This window comes from Elephas maximus, chromosome 19, assembly GCF_024166365.1.
Source record: "Elephas maximus indicus isolate mEleMax1 chromosome 19, mEleMax1 primary haplotype, whole genome shotgun sequence".
In the NCBI taxonomy this organism is placed as follows: Eukaryota; Metazoa; Chordata; class Mammalia; order Proboscidea; family Elephantidae; genus Elephas; species Elephas maximus.
This window is the reverse complement of record NC_064837.1, coordinates 74521907-74540074: the sequence shown is the minus strand read 5'-3', so window position 1 is coordinate 74540074 and position 18168 is coordinate 74521907. Positions and strand designations below refer to the sequence as shown.

Genomic DNA, 18168 nt, shown 5'->3' with positions numbered 1-18168 from the left:
CCAGTATAACGGATGCTCTGTGTGTGTTAAATTATAATGTTGAGTATTTTCTCTCTTCATCACTCTATCTTCCCAGGAACAACACTACTGTCAATTTACCTTGCTGGGTCAGGAATGAAAGGATTAGTGTGTTTCATTTCGGTCTCGAGCTATTGTCTACTCGGTTTCTATGGTGTCCGTTGGTTTTAATGTAACTTCCTGTTTGGAAAATTTTAGTGGTTACTGGTTAAAATAGCTCCCTTGTTGTGGATGGGCAAAATTTCGTGGTTCTCAGTCTGTTGTATTAGGTGTGGCATCTTAATTGTGACAGGTTAAAACACTGTCAGCCGCCTTTCATTTGTAAGCAGGCTACGTTGGATAGAAATGTTTCTTAAAAAGCTAGTTTTCTTTAAGAAAAAATGTACGTGGTCACTGTCCTTAGGCACACAACAAATATCAGAACTACTTTTAGAGCTGTAAGATATTCCTGTTCAATTTGTAATAGTCTTGGCTTGACGAATGGATGGATAAACAGATGGAGATATTAAAAAAAAAAAAAAAAAAAAACCCATTGCAGACTCATAGCAGCCCTGTAGGACAGACTAGAAGTGCCCCATAGAGTTTCCAAGGAGCTCCTGGTAGATTCAAACTGCTGACCTTTTGGTTAGCGGCCATAGCGCTTAACTGCTATACTACCAGGGTTTCCAGTGAAAATATGTACACTGTTAATTGATAGCTTGCCACTATCACACCAAACGCTATTTAATTCCTAGGCTGAATGAAATTGTTTCAATTCTCAATAGATTCGTTTCTATCAGTAAGGTGTGAGGGTCTAGAGAACAGGGCTGTCTTCTTTATCTGCTTTGTTAGTACCTAGCAGAGAGCCTAACAGGGAGCAGAAACATAACAAAAAATCAGTTGCCATCGAATCTATTCCAGCTCATGGCCACCTTGTGTATGTCAGAGTAGAACTGTGCTCCACAGGATTTTCAATGGCTGCTTTTTCAGAAGTAGATTGCCAGGCCTTTATTCTGAGGAGCCTATGGGTAGACTCGAACCTCCAACTGTTAACTGTTTGCACCACACAAGGACTGCAGAATCAGAACAAGTGTCTGTGAATTGGAATAACAGCAAGATCACTTATAAAAGCAAAATGAGATGTGGAATATTTATGTTTTAGTAGTTAATGTTTATTCAAGTAAAACATTGGGCAAAAGATCCTACAATATTTACCTTTTTTTGTAGTAATCTGTGAATGGCATGTTTTATTAGCATTCTCTGATGGCACAGTGGTTAACAGCTTGGCTGCTAACCAAAAGGTTGGCAGTTCAAATCCACCGGTTGCTCCTTGGAAGCCCTGTGGGGCAGTCCTACTCTGGCCTACAGAGTTACTATGAGTTGGAATCAAATCGATGGCAACGGGCTTGGTGTTTGGTTTTTACAACCCGTTGCCGTGGAGTCGATTCCGACTCAAAGCCAAGGCCAGAGTAGAACTGCTCCATAGGTTTCCAAGGCTGTAATCGTTACGGAAGCAGACTGCCACATCTTTCTCCCTCAGAGCAGCCGGTGGGTTTGAACCACTAACCTTTGGATTGGCAGCTGTTCACTTAACCACTGTACCCCCCGGGCTCTCTAAGTACTTACAAAGGACCCTGTGTGTAGTAGATAGTCAATACTTCGATGAATAAAAGATGAACAGTTTTCCTAATATACCCCATAGAAACCTAAATATATTACTGATGTTGCTGTTATTGACATGAGCATTAATAAAATATCACGGAAGGACTAATTCCTATTTTAGCATTTCTGACAAAAACTGCTTATGCGTGATCTTTAAAACAGTCAGTAACATTAAAGACTTATATGTTCAGCTTGTTCCCAGATATCATGGTTTTTCACTTGTTGCCTGTGAGGACAGATGACAGTGCAAGGATAATGTTATTTTTATTTAAAGAATTTTATTGAGTTTCTGGTGAAAGTTTACATAGCAAATTGGGTCCCCACTTGACATGGGTTACATTTTCCACAGTGTGTCAACATTCTCTTTATTTCCGTTCTGGTTAATCTGCTTCCATTAATCTAGCTTCCCACCCATCCCACAACCTTCTCATCTTTGCTTTAGGGTAACTGTTGATCACTTGGTCTCACATAGGAAAAAAAAAAAAAAAAAAAAATTTAAAGGAGCACAGCACTCACAGGTGGTACTGTTTATTTTACGAGCCAATCTGTTATATAGCTGAAAGGTGACCACCGGGAGTAGTTTCAGTTTAAAGTGTATCTCAGGGTTTTTTTTTTTTTTAATTGTTTTATTGTCAGAAAAAATATATAACAGAACATTTGCTAGTTGAACTTTTTTTTTTTACATTTTACAGTAACATTTATGTTCATGATGTTATGTGACCCTTTTTGCTGTCCTTTCTGGGTTTCCCAAATTATTCCACCACCATTAACAGAAACTCCCTGGCCCCTGAGCACTAGCTCCCCCTTCCCCCTGTCCCACCCATGGAAATCGCTAATAAGCTTTCATCTCAATGCATTTGCCTGTTTCTCACAGAAACCTGCTTCTCCCTTATTGACTGTCTCTTTATCAGACATTTCACATTTACAAGAGTAAAAAACAGTCTACAGCTGCTTTGCATATTAACGACATGGCAGGCATGGTAGCAAAGGCTGTGTCGTGTCCCTTACCTGGAGGAGGGTCTGCTTCCTGGTGGCCTGTGGGAAGCTGGGCCGCATGCTCCTGCCAGCGGGGGCACCACATCCAGCTGCCGCCTGAGGCTAGCCTCCACCATGGCCGTGGCCTCCAGGCGGACACACAGACAGCACCAAGCAGCAGGTGTCTGTTCTGGGCTCCCATGTGGCCTGAGTCCCTGGAACTCAAAATTGCCGTGGGGTGGGAAGGGAGGAAGGTGTTTGGAAGAAATGAGTTCACGTTTAATGACAACCCAAAGCCTGAAGCCTCCACTTTGGTAGGGCAGGTTGCGTGGCCAGGCTCCCAGCGCCCTTGCAGGAAGCCTGGCGTCTCGCTGACTCTCCCTGCCTGCAGGGCAGAGCAGGCTCCAGGATTGTGAACACAGGGTTTGCAGGGATGGGATTGGAGCCTGGAGGCAGCTCTGTGGGGGAAGCTCTGACCCAGCACTGGAGGAAGGTGAAGTGGCTGAGCTGTGGGTCTCCAGTCACACAGCCTGGCTTTATCCAGCTTTGTCTCGTCGAAGCCTCCTTCTCTGCAGAGAAATAATGCAGAACTGGACTCGTCAAAGCGATGAGCACATCAGTAAATCTAGTTGTTATTATTTCTATGTTTATATTTTCCAGATAAGAAAAATCAGACGGATGGTCTGAAAACAGAAAAAAAAAAAAAATCCTGTATTTTCATATAATGCCGATTTTCACATAGAACGACCTGGTTTTGGGGGCTTAACCGTGTTTATCTCTTTAGGTTAACCACATTTGTCTCTTTGTGTCTGACTTATTTCACTCAGCATAATGTTTCAAGGTTCATTCCTGTTTTTGCATGCAGCAGGACTTCATTTCTCTTTATGGCTGAGTAGTATTCTATGTATATGGTACATTTTGTTGATCCATTCATCTGTTGATGGGCACTTTGATTGTTTCCACCTTTTGTTGTGAACAGTGCTGCAATGAGCACTGATGGACTTGCGTCTGTTTGCATCCTTGCCTTCAGTTCTTCTGGGAGAACAGATCAGTGGGTTAAGATGGGGACTGCTGGGTCGTGCGGTAAGTTTATGTTTAATTTATTGAGGAAGATAATGTTATTTTTATGTGGACAGGCAAATGGAAGACTGGGCTTAGAGGAAGGCGTATTGGCTTTCTCTTGCTGCGTAAGTTTTCCACAGACACCGCCCACTTCTTGGCTCTCAGTTCTGTAGGTCCTGGTTCAGCGGCATTCTCTGCCCAGGGCTCGCTGCGTGTTGGAGTTGCCTTCTAATTTGAGGCTCTGGGGAAGATTCTCCTTCCACACTTATTCAGGCTTTTGTCAGGCCTGAGGTCCTTGTTTGCTGGTTATGGCTAGTGGCTGCCTTCATTCCCTGGAGGTTCTAGAAGCCGATCTGCCCTTCTTTGCCCTGGGCTGTCTCACTGGCCTTCTCACACCGTCCCAGCCAGCAGCAGGACATCTGGTTAAATCTCCTCAGGCTTTGAAAATTCAGCTTTTAAAGGGCTCTCTTCTTTTTTCGTTGCATTATTTTTTATTGTTTTTACAATTTATTTTGTTTCTGTTGTTGTTGAGAATATACACAGCACAACATACCAATTCAGCAGTTTCTACATGTACAATTCAGTGATATTTGTTACATTCCTCGACTTGTGCAGCCATTCTCACCCTCCTTTTCTGAGTTATTCCTCCCTGGTTAACATAAACCCACTACCCCTAAGGTTCCTATCTAATCTTTTGGGTTTTGTTGTCAATATGATTCCATATAGATAGATCTTAAAAGAGCAGCGCAGTGCTTAAGGTAGCCATTTTTTACTAATTAAGCTAAACTATTGTTTGGTTTTAAGAAGACTTCAGGAAACAGTTTTGGTGTAAGGTTTAAAGATTATCTCAGGGCGGTCACTTCCAGGGTTCATCCAGCCTCTGTGGCTCCAGAAATTCTGGATTCCATGAGAATTTGAAATTTTTTCTGCATTTCCCCCTTTTGATCAGGATTTTTTAATAGAGTCTTTGATCAAAATGCTCAGTAATGGTAGATGGGTACCATCCAGTTCTTCTACTGTCGTGGCAAAAGAGGCAGTTGTTCATGGAGGCAATTAGCCACACATTCCATTTCCTCGGATTCCTGACTCTCCTCCTTCCTCTGTTGCTCCAGGTATTGCACCTTGGATGGCCCCATGCAAGCTTTTAAGACCCCAGGCACTAGGCAGTGAACTAGGAGCTAGAACAAAAGCACTAAACATGTTAGGCCAATTAACTAGGATGCCCCATGAAACAACGACCCTAAACCTCCAAACCAAGAAAGCAAATTCCATGAGGTGTTTGGTTGTACATAAGTAGCCTCAGCAGCCACTTTCGTTTTGTGTGTGTGTGTCATTGTAAATATGTCACACAACTTTTGCCAATTCAGCTTTTTACAGGTGTACGACTTGTTGATAGCAAGTACGTTAATTGACTGTGCAACCCCACCTTTAATCAGTGTGGTTTTTCTGTCATCATAAACTGAAACTTAGTACTCCATAAGCAGTAACCCCCTTCCGTTCCCCTTCTCTCCTACCCCTGATAACCACTAATAAATTTTGGTCTCTATACATTTTTTAATATTTTATTGTATTTTTGGTGAAAGTTTACACAGTAAGTTCTCGTTTCAGAATTTCCACACAAATTGATTGATAACATTTACATTTTTCACATTTTATCAACTTTCTTTTTAATTGTGTTCCATTTCCAGTACACTAGTTTCCTTGCCCCCTTATCTTCTCATCTTTGCTTTGGGTTGAATATTGGCCTTTTAGACTCATATCGTTGGTTTTTTGGTAGATCACTGATCTAACAGGTAATACCCTTTATTTTGTGTGTCACTCTGCTTTATGCTAAAGGTAGTCTCAGGATAGTTTTGGTTTAAGGTTTAAAGAATATCTCAGGGCGATAATCTCAGGGAGTCCTCTGGTCTAAGCTGGCCCAGTTAGTCTGGCTTTTTTTTTTTTTTTTTTTTTTAAGAATTTGAGTTTTGTTTGTCATTTTTCTCGCATTCTAACCAGGATCATCCATTGTGACCCCTGTGAGATCGGTCAGTGGTGGTAGCTGGGCACCATCTAGTTCTTCTGGTCTCAGGGTAGATGAGGTCATGGCTTGTGTAGGCTATCAGCCTTGTAGACTTGTTTCTTCTCTGAGATTCTGGTTACCTTCTTATTCTTTTGCTCATGACGAGTAGAGACCAATAGCTATATTTTAGACGGTTGCTCGCAAGTTTTTAAGATTCCAGGCTACTCACTTCACTAGGATGCAGAACATAAGCTTTGTGACTTATAGTAAGTATCCCAATTGATTGAGTTGTTCTATGAGACTATGGTCCTAAGCTTTCCACCTCAGAAAACTAGTCTCGGAAGTATTTTAAGGAGTATCTGTAGTTGTGTCTTCAATGAATATATATGCTTGCCCATGTATATCTGTAATTACATGTTGGCATAGATACTTCTCTTCTCACACATGTATACACTTGTACCTACCTGTATACATATATGCCCATACCCATCCATATGTGATCCTAGACTTGTGTTTTGGTCTTTGTTAGAGTTGTTGCCCTCATGTATGGCCAGTTCTTTAGTGCAGACATCCTCTTCTCATGAGTGCCTCTCAGTGACATCATTTTCTTTGGTCATGCTGTGCTCACTGAGCCACATTCAGTGCCAGTTTTTGTCTCTATACACAAGCCTCTTCTTTTTTTATGTGAGTGATGTCATATAATATTTGTCCTTTTGTAATTGACTTACCTCACTCAGCCTAATGTCTTCAAGCTTCACCCATATTGTAGTATGTATCAAAGGGCTTTTAAAAAAGGTCACTGTGCCATATAGCATAGCCTAATCACGGAATAAAGTCCATTATATTTACTGTCCCGGGATTTTGCAGGGCGTGTGTATACACCAGGGAGGTGGGACATCCTGGGGCTGTTTTAGAATTCTGCCTCCACTGAGAGTTCAGTTAAGATGCTCCAGAAATGCGTAATTTACCTTAGTGCTTATAATATGTTTACTTTAAGATGCTGAAGACCGCGTTTTATGAACTTTCTTCTTTCTTCACCTTGTGGGGTTTCTCTGGGAAAGAAAAGCACTTCTGTGTATACAGAGATGTTACTGATTTACATTCTCTAGGGCCTAGGGCTTGAGGCCTGTGGTTTTTGTTCATTCGTCTGTATTGTTTTAAGCCATTTGGTGGCCAATAATGACTGAGTTAAGTCTGCTAAGTCTTGGCAATTAACATCAAAACCCAAATAATCCAGGTTAAGGGCTATGAACACGACAAGGTATGACCACGACAAGGTATGACCACGACAAGGTATGACCACGACAAGGTATGACCACGACAAGGTATGAACACGACAAGGTATGAACATGACAAGGTACACCATAGGAAGCTGTCCTGAGTTCATGCCCAGAGGAGTAACTTGCCAAAGTCACCATTTCTGGCACATTAGCATGGAAGTTGTATGAATGGTAAGAGGGGAGAAGCCAGAAGCAGAAACCAGCCAGGAATTCAGACGTTAATTCTCATTTATTAGTGGCAAGGTAGATTGAGAAATTTATTGTGTTCCCTGAATTACATTCATAGTAGTAATTGTCACTGTTAGTTGTTGTCGAGTCAGTCCCTGACTCATGGTGAATCCGTGCACAACCAAACAAAATACTGCCGGGTCCTGTGCCATCCACATGATTGCTTGTGGATTGGACCATTGTGACCCGTAGCATTTTCACGGGCTGATTTTCAGAAGTAGATTGCCAGGCGTTTCTTCCTAGTCCATCTTAGTCTGGAAGTTCTGCTGGAGCCTGTTCAGCATCACAGTAACACTCAGGCCCCCACTCTCAGATAGGTGGTGGCTGTGCTTAAGGTGCGTTAGCTGGTAATTGAACCTAGGTCTCCCACATGGAAGGTGGGAATTCTGCTACTGAGCTACCACCCCTAGTAGGAGTCCAGGTAAAATAAAAAAGGGTGGGGATAAAAGTAGCTGGTTTAGGCCTTACCTTTTAAATTTTACTCATTTTGTATTAAAAAAATTTTTTAAATAAAAATTATAAATTGTTGAATAAAAATGGAAATAATGTGTGTGGGGTTGGGGGAAGAAATTGGGGTAGCATAACTAAGATAAAAGAGGAAAATCAGGCTCTTTGTAGGACCTGTGGCCACCTGGGCGGCATCAGGCCGCGTTTAGTGGGACCAGGTGACAGTGGTTTCAGGGTGCATGCAGGTAGAGGTGAAGTCACCAGTTTGTTGTGGAACTTTCGCAGTTGCAGCTGGGTTTACGAGTCTGAAGTGCACATCCATGTGTTTTCTTTATCACCAAAAAAAAAAGAAAATTGCTAACCAGAGGCACATGGGCAAAATGGATACCAAATGTGTGTTTTACCTCAGTTGTATTTCGTATTTATAGCGTTTGGGCTCTCCTTTCCCCCAGCTTATAAAAAGCGACGTTCCTTTCAGTGAATTGGATAATGGATCTGTAACATTTATTACTGCTAGTGATAGGACAGGAAACCCTGGTGGCGTAGTGGTTAAGTGCTACGGCTGCTAACCAAGAGGTCAGCGGTTTGAATCCGCCAGGCGCTCCTTGGAAACTCTACGGGGCAGTTCTACTCTGTTCTGTAGGGTCGCTATGAGTCGGGATCGACTCAACGGCAGTGGGTTTTTTAGTGATAGGATGGTCATTGCTTCTGAATACCAGGCCTTTCTCTTGATTTGAAACACTAACCCAGTCGCATACTCAGAGTTTTCTTGGAGTCAGTATTCAAAGAGAGTTTTTGCTTCTACTTCCTATTCCCCCCATTGTTTGACTGAAGAGTTTTTTTAAATAAAAAAATAAAACAGAAATAATCTGTGAGCCTGGAAACCGGACAGTGAAAACATTTGTTTTCATGTCAGTATAAAATGCTGATTTTACGAATATCCAATGGGGAGTTCTCACCACAGCCTTGGCTGAAACTTTCCATGTTTGGCATGGAACTTGAAATGGAAATAAAACTATATAGCTTTGTTGCCGTGGGAAGGGTAACATTTAATTTCATGTGTGTGACTAAACAAAGCCCTAACGCAACACGACTCCAGTAGCAGCCTGCAGCTTCACAGCAGAGCTGAGATGCAGAGATCCTGATGTCTGAAAAGCAGGCCTCTACGTAGTCAGTCACTTATTCAATCGGTAAATATTCTTTGATAACCTATTCTGAACCAGGTACTATCATTCTACAAGCTGGAGGTGTAGCAGTTAACAAAAACAGCTGAAAAGTTCTGCCCTCATGAAGTTTATATTCCAGTGAGAGGAAGCAGAGGTGAGGATAAAAATATAAAATATTTGATATTTTAAATGGGAAAAAGTGCTACAAAGGAAACTAAAACAGGGCTATAGAAAGAAAGGGAGTCCCTGATGGTGCAAGAAGTTAATGTGCTTGGCTGCTAACTGAAAGGTTGGAGGCTGAGTATACCCAGAGGTACCTCAGAAGAAAGGCCTGGCAAACTGCTATTAAAAAATCAGCTACTGAAAACCCTGTGGAGCACAGTTCTTCTCTGACATACATGGGGTTGCCACGAGTCAGCGTCAACTCGATGGGCAACTGGTTACTGGTAAGGGGAGAGTATGTGTGTCTTGCAGTGGTGGAGTGGTGGTAGCAATTTAGATAACGTGGTAGGCAGAGTTCTGAGGTGACCCCTCCCATAAGCCCCATTCTGTTTTCATCTTTCCCCTTGAGTGTGGGTGGGACCAGTAGAGTGTGGTGAAGGTTGTGGGATTGTCACCCTTATTTGGGTTATGTTATATAAGACTTGTCTTGGCAGACTGGAGGAAGGCTTTCCTGCTGGCCTTGAGCAGGTGGGCAACCTTGTGATAAGAGGACCTGCAGGAGCTGTACGTCGCAGGGATGTGGGGGCTTCTGGTTGCTGAGGGTCACTCTGGCTCACAGCCAGCAGGAAAACAGGGACCTCAGTCCTCCAGCTGCAAGGGGCTGAATTCTACCAACAACCACGTGAACTTGGAGAGGACCCAAGCTCCTGAAGGTAGGCGGCCCTGCCTTGTCTTGATTGCAGCCTCTGAGCTGAGAACACAGTGAAGCCGAGCCTGGATGCCTGACCCACGGAAGCTGCATGGTAATAAATGGGTGTTGTTTTAAGCTGTGGAGTTTGTGGTGATTTGTTACGCAGCATAGATGACTAGTAAAGATTGGGTGGCTAGGGAAAATCTCGCTGAGGAGGGAACGTTACAGTCAGGGCTGGCGGAAGGGAGGGTGTGAGCTCTCAGCTGTCTGTGGAAAATGTGTTCCAGGCTGGGGTGGTCCGGGAGCAGCAGGGAGAACCCTGTTTATGGAGTGGGGTGAGGGGCCGCCATGCAATCAGTTATGAGCTTGGAGAGTGAACTTGGAGCCAGGTTGGAAAGCGCCGGTGGGCAGTCATAGGGGTTTTGGCTTCTACTCTGAAGGAAATGGGAAGTCATTAGAGGATTTTAGGGAGAGTGACCCGGCCTGACCTGTGTTTTAACAGGACATCTGGCTGCTCTGCGGAGAATAGACTGCAGAGGGACTAGGATGTTTAAAGGGCTGAAACAAGAGACTGTTTTATAATTCTCAGACTGTTGCAATAACTCGGACCAGAGATGGTAGTGGCTGGGAATGGGTGGTAAGAATGGTTAGGTTCTGGAGATGTGTCGAAATTTGAGTGGATAGGATCTAATGACAACTTGGACGTGAGGTGTGATTGAAAGAGGAGTGTGAAGAATGAGTCCAAGGTTTTAGGTTTTTGGCCAAAGTAACTGGAAAAAAAAAATGTCATATTGATATCCTACTTTGGAGTTAGGGAAGGAGTGTGGACTGGAGATATAAATTTCGGAGTCATTACCACATTTGTATGATCTGGATGAGGTCTCTAAGGTAGTCAGTATTGGTAGGTAAGAAAAAAGTCTAAAGTGCTCCACTAAAATATTTGCAGTTCTTTTATCTCTGTGATTTCTGTTACAAGCTTTTGTTCGATATTTGGCTTGACTTAATTTGTTTTCCCTATTCCTCTCAGGAACTTCAGCTCTCTTTAAAATATTTTCTGTTTGTGTTCCATATGTAGTATTAGGAAACCCTGGTGGTGTAGTGGTTAAGTGCTACAGCTGCTGACCAAAAGGTTGGCAGTTCGAATCCACCAAGAGCTCCTTGGAAGCTCCATGGGGCAGTTCTACTCTGTCCTCTAGGGTCGTCATGAGTTGGAATCAACTCGACAGCAGTGAATTCGGTTTGGGTTGGTTTTATGTAGTATTACGTAAGGGACCTTGGGGGGTGAGGAAGTGAAGCTGGATACGAAACCCACGTTGCTACCTCCTGGTAGGAGGATTCCAGTACCATTAGGAGCAGTCCGCACCAAAGGGCCCCAGAACCCTTTTTCTCGAAGGCAAATAATTGTTTAAATTTAAAGTCTTCTAACTGCAGCTGAATAAGAGCAAACAGAGTGTTTATATACTTCACCCTAGTGCTTAATTTCATTATCTAAGAATAGGTAAACAATTGACGTGACTTTTCAAAATGGGATTTACAGAAGACCTATTGCCAGCTGGGTATAGTTTGCTGTAGTTCTTTAGTTACACGCAACTAAACTAATATATACACAAGACTAGGACATGGACTCTGTAGGTTTAGAGGGGAGGAGAAGATTGAGACTGACCAGAAGAGCAGCCGATAGGAGGTGAGAGAGTAGTCTCTGGTCGCCTTTTGGAGCCACACTAATGGAGAGTCCTGGGACCAGGGTATTTGGAGCTAGAAACTTGTCGGGGGCAGCGGTGATTTAGTGGTAGAATTCTCGTCTTCCATGCTGGAGACCGGGGTTTGATTCCTGGCTAGTGTACCTCATGCGCAGCCACCACCTGTCTGTCAGTGGGACCTTGCATATTGCTTTGATGCCAAATAGGTTTCAGTGGACCTTCCAGGCTAAGACAGACTAGGAAGAAAGGCCTGGCAATCTACTTCCTAAAATAAGCCAGCAAAAACCCTATGAATTACAATAGTACGATTCCATTGTGCATGAAGTCGCCACAAGTCAAGGGCTGACTCGGTGACAGCTAACAAGAGACTTGTCAGAGTTGAGGGTGAGAGTAGATGAACCTTGTGGCCCTAAAGCAGTCGCCCTCTCTCTGTGGGTGGCTCTAGTCTTCCTTGAGCAATTCCATCTATCATACATTTCCTTTTCAGGCTAATTACGTGTTTATCTGTACCTTAAACAAAAATGAGCAGTGATCTCATAGCACTTTCTCAGTCCTTGTTGCTTTCTTCTGTTTTTCTACCCGAGATTATCAGACGTTCTGTTTAGTCAAGTATTTGATTGTTCTTGACAATGGGTAGTTCTCTAAGTGGCACCTTTTCTAAAAAAAGAATGATACAGAAGATGACATAAAACCTCTGGGAACTGGGAGAGTTATTCATACCCTCTCCTGTTCCACAAAGGAACTCCAGGCGGCAAACTTGGGAAGTTTGGGTTTCAGGCTGTTTGCTGCTGTAATGAGGACATGGCAGTCATGTTGTCTTACCACTGGGGATTCAGCAGTGGGGTCAGACAGCAACAGCATGTCACCACACGCACCCTGCCACACGCACCCTGATTTACAGCGTGAAGGTTCAAGTACCTCCCTGCTTGGCCTCCCGTGAGCCCTGGCACACATCTGACCAGCAGATGTGCCATGCTGAGGAGCCTGCTCAAGCCTTCCTCATTTGGATAGATTGACCCTTCTTCTTGCCTCTACGGTCTCCCCGCTTTGTTCTTTTCATTTGAGGCTATGTTTCTTTCTGGCACATAAACAGTTACCATTCTTGATTTAACGATTACATTTTAATTAATTTTCCCTGAACCTGCAGACACAAATTCTTTGGCGTCATCTGAGAAGGATGCTTTTGTCTGCTTCCCTTGGAGTTCTGTGTGTTTTTAAAGCGTGGCATTTTCTGTGCCCTTTTGAAGCTGAGTGAATCAATTGTGTTCTTAAGTGACAGAAGTAATTTTTTCTTTTTAAGGTGCATTGGGCCTGGGGAGATCTGATCTCAGTCAAATAAAGCATCCTCTTATAAGTAGATAGAACTCTTTATTTATCCGTCTGGAGTTACACATAGGACGTGCTCCGTTTTCAGCTTTTCATTCCTGTTAAGACAAAAAAAGAAAAAGGAAAAAACACCATCAAATCTTATGTTTCATGCTTAAAATTAGTACCTTTCAGGGGTTTGGGAGAAAAATTTCCCTCATTTGAATAGTTTTTTTTTCTTGCTCTGCTGTATCAGTTTCTGATATTACAAGAGACCTGGTTCCATCCTGTTTTAGTCTACCCTGGATCAAATCTGGCCCGCCACTTGTTTGTGTAAATAAAATTTTATTGGACCACATTTGTTTATGTATTGACTGTGGCTTGTTTCATGCTACAGTGGCAGAGCTGAGCAGTTACAACAGACGTTGTGATCTGAAAAGCCTAAAATACTGCTGTATTTGGCCCTTTACAGAAAAAGTTTGCCAGCCTCTGGTCTAGATTTATCACTTTTTTTTTTTTTAAACTCAGAATTTTCTGTCATAAAATAATTTTGAAATAATGGATATTTTTAGCTTTCTAAATTTGTTAGGATGAGCCCATCTAGAGAGTATCAAATGGTTTAAAATAAATGAAATTTAAATATTGTTTCACTTTCTAGTACCATTTCAATTTCTACAGGCTATAAAAATTTACTTAAGAAGCATATTGTGGGAAAATGTAGAATAAAAGACATCTACTGAGACTGCAGGAGGACGCTGGTATGTCTGTGTCAGCCTAAGTATTAGGTTGCATTTTCATAGAGCTCAATAGCATTTAAAACTAAAATCTTCATGAAGGCATAATTCACACCCCTGTCGAGGTCTCTGGGTAAATTGCCCAAAATGGCATGTTTATGGACTGAAGTGGAGGATGGATATGCTTTGACTAAAAGCAAAGCAGAGCTTAGTTTGCACAGGTTTCTGTGTGTATGTGTTTGTGAAAGTTTCAGGCCCCCCCCTTTTTTTTTGGTGGGGGGGAATACCAAAAACAAAAAGCCAAACCTGTCGCTGTTGAGCTGATTCCAACTCATAGCAACTCTTTAGAACAGAGTAGAACTGCCCCATAGGGTTTCCAAGGAGAGGCTGGTGGATTCGAACTGCTGACCTTTTAGTTAGCAGCTGTAGCTCTTAAACACTGCACAACCAGGGTTTTTTTTTTTTTTTACTAATGCATATTTTATTTGAACTGCCATTCAGTTTTCCATAGCTTCGGGTTGTTGACGTGTGTTCCAAATGTGGTTAAGGATGGGTTTTCTTTCCCAGCCTTCTTCCTCACTCCTGCCCCTAGGGAAATGGCTGGGTATTGAGTGTTCTCTCCATCAGATTTTGTACTTTCATGGGTTAGGGTGGAACACGAGCTGAAACTGACGAAGCCTTTATTTTTTGTCTAGTGCTGGGAAATAAGGGTAACAAGGATTGTGTTAAATGCTGCAAAATCTAATTATGGCTTGATTTACAGCCCCATTTGCGCCCAGGCTCAGAGTTGAGTTCCCTGCCAGGAAAACAATCTCAGGTGGGCTCCCTGCTGTGCCAGCCTCCTGGCTGGGGTGCCTCGAGGGTGGCCGCTTCCCTCTGCTGGCACCTGCCTGCCTGCTCTCCAGGGCTAGCAGAGAAGCTCACGGTGTACAGCCCGGGCCAGCACACTTCTGGGGCAGTTGGCCAAGGGAGCCTGCGGCAGCTCCTTGTGCTGTGGAGGACAGAAGATAGGGCTTGTTTGCAGAGTACCTGCTGTGGTTTCTCTCACCTCCGGCAGATAATGTGCTCCTTCCTGGCTCCCTTGTCCACCAGGAAGAGGCTTGGACACACACGCACAGGCACGCATGTGCGCATACACACAAGCGTGTGCACACATGCTTAGGCAACGGAGCATGCTGTTTTGGCCAGGCCACTCTTCTCTATTTCCTGAACATGGAGAAATCAGGCCACAGTTTATTTTCCTAAGAATATTAACTGGGGCCCCTGCCCTAGTAACTTCTCTTATTTCTCGGTACTGCTCTGAGCCAAGCTTGGGGACCCACATTTCCCCACTCTGTTTTAAATCAGGACTTGCTCCCCGCCACTCCCCCCCCCCGCCTCCAAATCTTCCCAGTCACCTTCTCAAGTCAGTGGAAAGGCATGGTAGCTCAGAAACAACAGTGCGGCTTCATGGCTCAAAGCTCCAGTCCTGGGCGTGATCCTGGGGTGCCCTGGTCTGACAGCTGAGTAGCTCGCAAATGGTTTCTTCAACTGCAAAATGTGTGAAGGGGGAGGGAGGCAGCTCCCACTCCCCCTCCCCTTTCATAGCTGTGGTTACAACGATTTCTGTTTAAGAAGAAACTGAGTCTTAATTTAAGTAATTTAACCAAAATTCTTAAAGCTAGTAAAGAACAATGCAGGTATTTTACTCAAGACTGTTTTGAAAAGCCCCTTTGACCCCAAGATGCTTAGCTGTGAGTTTGTTGTTGAGAGGAGGAGGAGTCAGGAAGAAAGAGGGCCAGTGCATCTACAGTAAAACCTGCGGAAGCTGGAGCCTGTGGAACACAGAACCTGCCAGAGAAGGAAAATGCAAATATTTCCCGCTAAAACGAGCCATAGAAAAGTGGTAAGACTGCACATTGTCAAAGGCAGAAAACGTTGGAGACCCGGAAGAACAAGGCAGTCATGTCAAGTTCCAGCTCTCACGGGTTTCACCATATCGCTGTTCCAGCTCACAGCGACCCTGTGTACAACAGAATGAAACACTGCCCGGCCCTGCACCATCCTCACAGTCGTGTCTGTTTGAGCCCATTGTTGCAGCCACTGTCAGTCCATCTCGTTGAGGGTCTTCCTCTTTTTGATGACCCTCTGCTTTACCAAATACCTTGTCCTTCTCCAAGGACTCGTCTCTCCTGATAACATGTTACTTTCATGTAAAAAACTTACCAGTTTCCTCCAGAAAACTGCTTTGTTATTACAGACATGAGACAAAAGAAAAATTTGTCCGGTAAAAAAGCTGAAGAGGCAAAAATGTTAGGTGAAAACTTAAAAAAAAAAAGAAGTGTTTTAAATGGGCGTTAACAGTGATAACTAACAGTAATAGAAAGAACAAATCTGTCCTGGAAGAAATACAACCAGAATGCTCCTTAGAAGCAAGGATGGCGAGACTGTATCTCCCAGCCTTTGGACGTGTTAGGTTAACTTTAAAAGAAACAGTCCGGCTTTCACATCGGCAGCACGTGAGAATCCCAGTTGCTCCGTCTCCTAGACAACATTTGGTTTTTTAGCGATTTTGGTGACTATGAAGTAGTGTCTTATTGTGGCTTTAATTAGCATTTCCTTGATGACTAATAACGTTGAATACTTTTTCATTTCCTTATAGGTCATATGTATATCTTCTTTTGTGAAGTGTCCGTTCAAGTATTTTGCCCATTTTTTAAAAAAATCTGACTGCTTGTCTTTTTGTTGTTGATTTGTAGGGGTTCTTTTATTTTTTCTGGCTCAAAATCCTTTGTCAAGTATAAGTACTACTAATTTTTTCTCCCAGTTGATACCTTGTCTTTTCACTTTCTTAACAGTGTCATTTGATAAGTGAAGTTTTTAATTTTTTTTAAGGACCAATTTTTTCTTTTATTGTTAGTATTTTTTGTAACTTAGGGAATTTTTACCTACCCCAATGTTGCAAAATATTCTATGTTTTTTTCTGGAAGATTTATAGTTTTAGTTTTTACTTTTAGGTCTGTGATCTATTTCAGATTGTTTTTTTGATGTGAGAATGAGGTTCAAGGTTTATTATTTTTCCAAATGGATATCCAGTTCTTCCTTCGTCATTTGTTGAAAATACTTTTTTTTTTTCATTGAATTGTTACAGTGTCATTGTCAAAAATCAGATGTATATACATTGGCCTCTTTCTGGCCTCTCTCTCCTCTGCTTCATTTATCTGTTTATTTACGTTAGCACCACAATGTTATGGTTATGATGTCTTTATAATATAGCCTGGCCATCCCTCTGGGGTTGAGGATACTTTCATATCAGTGGGAACACATCTGGCCCACCCATCTATAGTCAGATGATTCCACAGATGCAAAACGTCACCATACAATATTCTGACATGGAATTTTGCAGGTGGAATGTGCTATGCCATTGGATGACTTCCAGTTTGTTCAGATACGAAAATTCGGTACAACACATTCCATTTCACTGTGATTTAGGTCAGAATAATGCTGAAAAGAAATGTGTATGAAGGCATGAACGAGCACTGACTACAGTGTGGCCCAAAACTAGTAAGCCAAGGAGGAAGACAGATTAACTGAAGCTCCGGTTAATTTTGCTCTGCTGAGAGCAACTGTTATCTTAGATAACAGTGCTTTAAAATTGGTTTTTGTTGAGTACCAACAGAGTAGTTCCCCTCCCCCCCCATAAAATAACATCCTTCTAAAAGGTACACAGCACACGGTATATTAGGGGCAAATAGAAGCTGTTTTGCAAAAAGAATAAGGATGGAAAAGAAATTCTATGTTAATTCCATTGCTGAAAATGAGGAAGTTAAAAAACAGAAAAGGAGTAATTACAAATAAAAATAGATTTTTTTTTTTCCTTCTCTGGCCTCCCTCCTACAGAGCACCCATCAGGGCTGAGGTTTGAGGATGGGTTCCCTGCCCATCAGAGCAGGGCTTGGGCTCTCTCACCCAGAAGGTCTCAAGGAGGAAAAGTAGAGTGTTAATTCTTAGGACCGCCCAACACCACCAACGGAGGAGGAACGCCTGTCAGATTTTCTGCCTCACCCAGAGAGGCCGGGACCCACTCTCTTCTGTGTGGCTGAGCTGCAGCCATTTGTAGATAAAAATAAAGTAACTAAGAATCCCTACCTCCGTCCACAGACACGTGTGTGCACATGGTCTGTCACAACTCCTGGCACACTCACCCACTTCACTTACCAAGATCACACGTTCACATTGTTTCTGTTCCTTACACAACAATGAAAGTAAATGCTTGCCCTTTGGGGAAGGATGATGAAAACTGTAAAAGCTTCTTTAGTCTCTAAAATGTGCAAAACACCGTCAGGAACTGAGGTGGGCAGATTCAGTTGCTGCCCTGTGGACTCGGGCAGTGCTTTCTTACGAATCCATTAGGTGCGTTGTGACGTTTATTCCTATCACAGAGCATTGCTGTGACATTAATTTAAAAGCCTTCTCTAAAATTTAAAATTTAGTACATACACCACTTGGGTAGGCTTGACTCAGACTTTATGATTCAAAAAAAATTTTTTTTATCATCATCTATTTTATATAAGACGGACTTAAACCCTCCTCTTCATTAGAAGGCCTGCCTGCAGTGGAATGAAATAGCTTCTCCCTGAAGCCAGATGGGAGCACCAACTTGGCAAAGATCATGAGCATTCATTCTGGGTGACTGTAATCTAATACTGGAAATATAAATGAGTTTGTAATCTGACTTTGAAAATAAAGTAGAAGAGAAACCCAAGAAAGTTTCCTTA

General features: G+C 42.7%; 1 protein-coding gene and 1 pseudogene across 2 annotated transcripts in view; one reads left to right on the top strand and one right to left on the bottom strand.

The window, feature by feature from the left end:
- Nucleotides 1-2771, bottom strand: part of LOC126063206 (transcriptional enhancer factor TEF-4-like) — a 56529-nt pseudogene extending 53758 nt beyond the window's left edge.
- FAM110B (family with sequence similarity 110 member B) overlaps nucleotides 1-18168 on the top strand; it is a 170659-nt gene that overhangs the window by 53813 nt on the left and 98678 nt on the right. The window lies entirely within an intron of this gene.